The sequence below is a fragment of the Triticum dicoccoides genome, chromosome 2A (genome assembly GCF_002162155.2).
Source record: "Triticum dicoccoides isolate Atlit2015 ecotype Zavitan chromosome 2A, WEW_v2.0, whole genome shotgun sequence".
NCBI lineage: Eukaryota > Viridiplantae > Streptophyta > Magnoliopsida > Poales > Poaceae > Triticum > Triticum dicoccoides.
In genome coordinates, this window is record NC_041382.1 from 11,615,185 (window position 1) to 11,623,689 (window position 8,505).

An 8,505-nucleotide genomic window follows, 5' to 3' on the forward strand; every position below is an offset into this window, starting at 1 on the left:
TCCAGTTAACTGAACAAAGAACAGTTAACTGAACCATATTCAGTTAATATTATATACCAAATTTCAGTTAACTTCAAAAATAGTGTATACAAAAAAAGTGTATAACAAATTTAAGTTAACATTTTATAAAAAACAAAGTGTATACCAATTTCCAGTTAACTGCAATAGCAAATAACTGAACTGACACAACAAATTAGTAAACTGAACCCATGTTCAGTTAACCAAATCAATACTCACTTCACTGAATCTAGATTCAGATAACTAAATAATAGTTCAGTTAAACAGAAAAGCAATTCAGTTAACTGGCAGAGCAAATCAGTACACTAAATCCAAATTCACTTAACCAAATCAAAACTGACTTAACTGGCCCAACGTTGATAACTCAAATTCAGATATCATAGTGCATATTAGGTCATTGCATCAAATAGTATAGTGCATATGGATACAGGGCATCAAAGATAACCCAAATTTAGGCAGCAATTCACTTAATTAAACAAGTCCACTGATCATCATTAACTAAATTCCATTAGGGCACCAATGGATCACTCAAATTCATCTAGCATCTCCCTAGCCTTCCTTATCTTGCACTTGGTGTCCTCCTTATGCTTGAACAGGTCACCAATCATATACTCTAACTTCTTTATCTCTTTCTTCAGCTCATCCCTTTCTTCCTTCAATTTGTCCCTCTCTTCCATTATTTTGTCCTTCTCTTGCTTCATCTCATCCCTATCTTTCTTTGCCTTTGCCCTGACCACCTGATGAATGTTGGTCACTGAGTTGTAAGCCATTCTCTTCTTCTCAAGTTCTACCTTTAGGTCAGACAGAGGTAGTCTTGTGTTGCCCAATTCAGTATTTGCATGCTCTTTGTCAGTAACCATCTTGGCAAAATCAAGTTTAAAAAACCTTAGGTATTTTTCCATATGTTCCTTCTCTTTCACAACCCTAAAATTTTCTTCAGCCTGAAGAACAGCTTCCCTGATCCTGGATGTGGCCTCCTCTTCATACATGTCCTAGATCCTAGCTAGACTTGTCCTCAATTGTGGAGGCCACTCTGGGTCAACCCAATGCACATAGGGGCATTTATGCCCATCCTAAAATTGTAGAAGAAATGCATAATTCAGATAACTGAAGAAAATACAATAACACTGAATCAAAATTCAGTTACCTGGGCAAAACTAAGTCAAACTGAATCAAGATTTTCACTGACAACACATTTAAATTCTCTTTTCACATAGCCCTTTGAGCATTCATGGGCTACTTAAACACTACATATTTAGACAACTAAATAAACTAATCTTCTTCTTAAAGCACTATGAACATGGCACAGAATGGCACAACTGAGCAAGTTAAATCTCATATGTAATTAAATGGCCAAAGCACGTACAACTATGAACATGTACTAAATCACTACCATCTACATCTACAACTAAGAACATGTACTAACCTTTTATACACAACCCAGGAATCTTCTTTCACTGTCAACAGACTCAAATGCAACAAGCTTCTCACATGCTGCTTGGTGCTAAGACCTAGCAGGTAAATCTGCAGCAAGGCCTGCCGAATTGGTGCTCTCAATGGTGCGAGGACCCTAAAACCAAATCTGGTCAGAAATCCCTTTTTTTCCTAACCCTAGATGCCAGATGAAGGTCGAGAGGATCTCGCCGGACTGGTGACCGAGTCGCCACCTGACGAGCACGAGCTGGATCCGGAATCACTCCATGAAACCATGTCCGCTTGCTTGTTTGGCGGCGGCGGCGGCCTGGACGGCGGCGACGAGCTGCGGCGACGAGGAGAGAGCAGAGCAAGAAATAGAGAGGGAGTGAGCTGCGGGTTGTCTGGATCAGGGGGGCAGACCGTGCCGCCTATACTTTAATTAATTCATGTGTTTTCATGAGTAGTGCGGGTAGATTCGAAGCAACGCCAGGGGGCTCTTTGCAAAATGCCGAACGCTGACCGGGTTGGCACCCACGCGTCCACATGATGCTCTCTCATTGGTCATGACTAAATTTGCACATCTGATGCAAGTTCAGAGACTGGGCAGGGTCAAATTTCAAGTTGTAGGACTAAAGCATCACATTGATAGCAAGTTGTAGGACTCCTGATGCTTTTATCTCTACGATTATTGTGCCCATCGTCGTTGTCCGTCTCTGCGCAGTGCGTGGAGCCGAACGAGTTCTCTTACACGAACAGTGGCCAGCTAATTAACTTGCTACTTTTGGGACGTGCTACGTATGTTCGTGCTCCCGATAACCATTCAACCCCGCATGTGATCGTGCGGGTGTGGTTTGCTCTGACTCTTCTCCTCTCAGCTGGTACACATGATGATGCGTACGGAGACATGAAGGACACATCAGCGAGTGTCTGTTACTGTGATAATCGCAGCATGTTAGAAGACGGAAGACAGGCTAATTAAGCTTGGCCATTCGTCCCAGTCTCAGGTTTAGCCACTGTGACAACCTTGTGCGTGTACTCGACGACAATTCAACGTCCAGACTGTGCCAGTGTCGTTGCTTTCACTCGCCCCACACACGCTGTGTGCCGGCGTTTTCACGCCTCGTTGTCTTTCCATATATGCGATTGGACCAGCGTCGATCGTCGTGCGTCCGTCTCTGCACAGCGTGGAGCCGGAGACGTTCTCTTCCACAAACACTAGCACGTCATCATGCGTCCGTTGCCATGGAGCACAACATGGACCGGCCAGTGTGTGTGACCGTGATAGTCACAGCTAGCTTGAAGACGGGCTGAGGTTGGCCCTGCGTATCAGTCTGAGATTTTGCCACTGTCGTTTCTTGACGAAAATTCAACGTCCGGACTGTGCCACTGGAGTTGCTTTCACTCTTCTCCTCCACACAAGGACACACGCTGTGTGTGCGCGCGTCAGCAGCACATGATCATGCGATTTGGACGCTCTGGAAGAAGAGCGACACATAGCTCGAGTTCGGTCCGTGTTCTATCAGCAGCAAGCACGACGTTACCACAACCGCGAAGTCCGGACAAAAACATACAATGTGGGCGACCTCGTCCCCGCTTCCCTGAGAAGCAGAAGCATAAACTCTCACCCAAATGGAAGGGCCCGTACATCATCGATGAAGTACTCATCGGAGGAGCACTTGTGTGACATAAGATCTTTGCCAAGCTGGGTTGCCAGGCTTCTGTGGTTATCTTTATGTTCCCGATTGTTCGGCTATGGTGTAAAGGGAGCACCTCTGCGATTGTTAGGACCGGGTCATCCGGGACCGTGCCTCAGACGGGTGAAGCCGAAAGCTAGCGTTCTTACAGAGTACAACAAGTCGGCCCAAGGGAAGAGAATATAGCTTCGCGCTTATAACCAAGGTTTCCTCGCAAACATTGGTCTCCATTTGATCTTAAGTATCCGGATCATCATTTTACCTGAAGAAAGGAACCCTTGGAGGAACTATTTTCATCAGAAGATGTTTCTTACGTCAAATAGTAATATAACATAACTCTTTGTACATGTTTCGTCTATTGGAGCCAGATGGCCGGATTGCCTCGTCCCCGAAGTAATGTTCATTTTTACAGCACATAGTACGGAACACTTTCCGGTCTCTGATTGGGCAGGTAGAAGCCGATGGCCGGCTAAGACAACATTCTTTTAAGAATACATAAGAACGCGGATTGAGCAAGGTCAACATAAAGTACATAGATACATATAATTGACAAAATTATTCCTTCTCAACATTGTCTATCAATTGCTCTAAAGCATAGTCCTTCTGAGAATAGCGAGCGGCTTGCATGACGTCCTCATACAGCAAGCTCAGCGGTATCTCCTTACCACTCGGACCCACGGGCCCAACTCGGACCATGTGCCCCGGGTCCATCTTGGTGAAGTGGGTCTTCACCATGGCCCACGCCTCACGCGCTCCTTCTCGACAGGCCGAGATCTTTCATAATTCAAACCTTCCCCGAGCCCCTTTAAAGAGACCGGCTAGGTCGGACATACTCTCTGGTGGCGCATCTGATGACCATAACGCCTTCGCCATGCTCTTCAGGGCTCTCCGGGCCTTCTCGCAGGTCTTCGAGATATCCTTTAATAGGTTCCCGTCATAAGTGTCTATTTCTCCCTCAGGTCGCCCAGTTAGGAGGCCTATAACACGCAAGTGTTGCACATCATCATTAACACATCAACGACACGGACCAACAGCGCGGTACGATCAACGCTTATCGTATATGCTGCCTTTTAGCTTCTGGTTATCCTCCAAGGCTTGTGCCAACTAAGTCTTTAAACTCTTAATTTCCTCGGCTTGCCGTTTATTCTCCGCCTTGAGCTCATTTTTCTCTTCATGACTCCGCGACAACACGCACTTACCAGCCTCAAGCTCCTTGCGCAAATCAGTCGTGGCATCCATGGCTGCATGACGACAATAGGGTGAATACATAAATACACCATATAACTCTTCCCCTAGCTGGGAAGCGGATCTTCTCACTTACCGGATTTATCGCTACCAGCTTTTCGAGCCGCATCTAGTTCGGCCTTGGTGTCGACTAACTGTGTCCGGCTGACCCCATGCTCTTCGGCCAGATTTTTGCTATGCTCTCTTGCGGCCTACAAAATCACATCTTTAGAAATCCTTAATTTGACCGTCCCGCCCGACTTAAGGCTTGGGGGCTATTTAGCTAGGGAACTCGCTCTTAAGCTATATACTTGCACCTTGGCGGCAAACAGACTGGAAATCCCTTCAAGGCCTGTCCGGGCCGCTCCAAGGTATGCGTCCACCAAATTAACGCATTAAACTTATGTTTGGCTAAGGCAGTATGGCGCAAAAGTCTCCCTCCGGCAGCGATGGTTCATTACACTCTCGACTTTAGAATTGGTGACCAAAACATCATCGGAGTCTGCCGGAGGCACGGCCGCCGCCGCATATTCGGAGGGGGCTTTGGCCCGTGCCGAGGAATGGGGTCCAGAGTTGCGGTTCGGCGCATCTGGGAAACCTTCGGATTGATGTAAAGGCACACGCCTTCTGCAAGGTTGAGTGCGCTTTAGTAAATAAATGACAAAGGTGATCCTTGTGGCAATTCCGAAATAGGTTACCTCTGGGCCGAAGGGGCGGGTGCCTCTACCTCGGCGCAAGATTTTCGCTTCGATCTCCCGCCAAGGGCCGAAGCTGGTGCGGTCCGTGCTCCTCCTGAAACATTCTTACGCGAAGTGCGGCGACCCTTGTGAGTAAAACTCAGCACGTGGGGGTAGTTCAAGACAGCGCCTTATTTAGTAAGAGGTCTTCTTTTCACTTACCGTGGAAGAAGGTAGAGCCCCTGGGTGATCGGCTGTTACGGCCAGTTTACTGCCATCAAGGCCCTCCTCATAGAACACCCCATCTTCAAATTTGATTGACGTCTCTAGGTCATCATGATACCCTGGATCGCCCTCGCGAGAGTGATTCTCTGGTTGAGGAGGAGGGCATCTGATGGACTCGACCTGACGCCTTCATCCCTGTTAAAATGGCGACCAGTAAGAATTTGGTGTGGTGTGCGGACCCGAAACAATGAATTGTGGCTTATCCAGTCTGCCGGGTTGTACCCGGAATAGCCTTCCCGAATGCTCATACGAGCGAACTCTGCTTCGTCTCCCTTGAAGAGGTCGGCCAGTATTTTTGCAAGGGCCGCATTGTTGTCTGGCCCTTTCCGCTGGTGGCGTGTCACGTCGTCGGTCCCGTCATAGCACCATAAAGGGTGAGCCCATTGTTGGAGGGGTTGCACGCATCGGGTAATGGCAATGGCCATAACTTCAACCATGATCAGCTGACTGTGGGTTAGCAGCTTGATCTTGGTCGATAGTGCGAGCAGTTCTTCGTTGTCTTGATGAGAATGACCTCAAGGCCGCCGGTTGTACCGCTTTATGGGCGAATCATTTGAATATTCGGGTAGCCCTTGCCGAATTGGATCAGTAAGGGTAACGCCTTTGATGTAAAACCACTCTGAAGCCCATTCTTCGGGATCTTTCTGGCGGTGCCGACTGGGTACCCCGTCCATGCTATTCGCCATACCTTGGCGGCGCCCACCTCAAATATAGATCCCTCCTGGAGGCGAGGGACAAGACAGAAATATTTCCTACACAAGTCAATGCAAAGTGGGGCTCGCAACATAGAAATATCTCGCACAAGGCTACGAAGCCAGAAATATGCAATATAGACCCTGGGATGAGGTGGTGGAGCTGGATCCCATAGAACTCTAGTAAACCCCATAGAAGGGGATGAATAGGGAAACCCAAACCTCTTAAAAGGAAGGTACGAGACATACTCTCTCCCCCTTGTTTGGGGATGGGGAGTTCTCAGCGAGGGTGCGACCATCAATGGAGATGAGACCAGCGCGAACCGGGACCAGCTCGGCCAAAGTAAGAAAACGATGTCTCTGCAAGCGACCAAGCTAGATTTGCGAGACTGAACAACTTGGCCAATCGCTTGGAAGCGGGCCGTGAGGATGCGAGGATGAACCTGGGGTGTCAGCCATGGCGTTGGATTTTTGCTTGGGTGAGACTCTTGGCAAAAGGGCTCGAGAGATAACTGCTCTTAATGCCTTTGGATCTATAAATAGGTGTCCAATCGTCAATTCGAAAGGACGATGGCATTGGGCCACGCTCTCTCTGAAAAGCGTGGAAGGTTCTTACCCCGAGGAACGACATTAAAGCTTCGGTGGTCCCACCTCAAATCCGAGATGTATTCGGATCTTAGAATCCTGCGACTATTCGGACCTGAGTACATTAGATCAGGTTCCAGATCTTGTTCGGTAGAATTCGCATAACTTCAAATAGATTGAAGGAACTTGTCTCGCAAGACGATGAAGTGAAGATTCCAGAAGATGACTCTCGGCGTTGGAGGCTAGTTTGGGGGCTAATGAGGGAGTCATGGACTAAGGGGTCCTCGGGGCAATGGCCCATTGTACCTGGGCCGGATTGGTGGAGCCGTGTGATGACCGAAGGACTGAGAAGCCGTGGTGTAACCTCCAAGTCAAGGATGTACAAGATCGCTTTACTTCTTGTTGTAATCTATCTTCAGTAACCCTAACCCTACCGGTGTCTATATAAACCAAGCGTTTTAGTCATAGGAATAGACATATTCACCACCCCATAGCCTTAGGATTTAGCTTATACTGATCTCGAGGTAGATCTACTCTGTAAACTCGTTCATACTTTCAATATAACCGAGCAGGACGTAAGGTTTTACCTCCTCGAGATGGCCTGAACCTGGGTAAACACTGTGTTCGTCGTCTCCTGTTATCCATTGATCACCGATCCACAGCTCGGGACACCCTACCCCGAGGTCTGCCGGTTTTGACACCAACAACGGGTTTGGGCATGCAAAACCTGACGGCTTTCGTTCCCGTTGCCATCTTGAGGTAGGTAGTTGTTCTCCATTATCTTGTTTTCTCCATGTAACTTCTACAGTTTGGCTTTTTTGTCTTTTTTTTAAGAATGGACAGTGGGGTTTTCCCTCTCAATAGTTAGTCAAAAGAAAATAAACCTTGAAGATGACATTGAAAATTAATTTTGTTCATGCTCAAAAGTCGTAGTTTATTCATTCTATTTACAAAAAACTCACATACATATGAACTGATAAAATTGGAACTTAAACATCACTAACTTATCACAACCGTTAAACTGAAGAGCACTTAGCTAATTAATGGACTAGCATATACGTGTACATGCATAAAAATACCGTGTCGGCATCATGGTGATCATGAACTCAGGAGAAGGTACAGGACATAGACACAAGGATGTCCGCAGCGGGTGACTCGTTGGCTGCTGCTCCTGCAACCGCTGCACAACCTATGCCGCTTCTACAGCCATTGCTTAGCTCGCTTGCCCTCCAATCGAGATGGCTCCTCGTTGGCAAGGGTGGCATCGTCTTCTTTGCCGGATTGTGCATCATTCAGTGGTCCTCCTTGGCGTGCATGTACAGGTAGAAGCAAAGCTCATCGACGGATGTGGCTATGGTGCTCAGCGTGTCCAACTCAAAACGTGCTACAATAGGTTCTCTGGCATGGTGGCCACGGCCCGCTTCGCCCAATCTGTGGTGCGGGCGGAGAAGGAGCTTGTGCCGCAGCAGCAAAGGTGCCTCGGCTCCAACATAGGATGAGTGGTATATTGTGTCGCGCCCACAATGTCGGTTCTTAACCATAGTGGAAGAAGGCCACCCCACTGGCTAGTAGGAGGCTGCACGGCTGTTCCGTCGTCAACTTCGCGGGTTCTCTGGGGCTAGACATCATTGAGATAAGGGCAGAGGAAGATGTATATGTGGTGGCGGTGAGCTAGGGGATGAGTGGCTTGCAAAAATGGGCCTCCAATCTAGATCTGAGCAGCCCGACGCATGGTTATCTGCGAGTTGTGTGTAGTCAGGAGGCAAGGAGACCACCATACCAGTGGGAAACTCTGACAAGATGTGAGAGACGACAACGAGGCGATGTGTACACACATGGTTCGGTTTTCACCCCCGTGTGCGACAATAGTTAGATAGTAGAAATGCATGCCTTAGTAATCATGTGTGTATGATA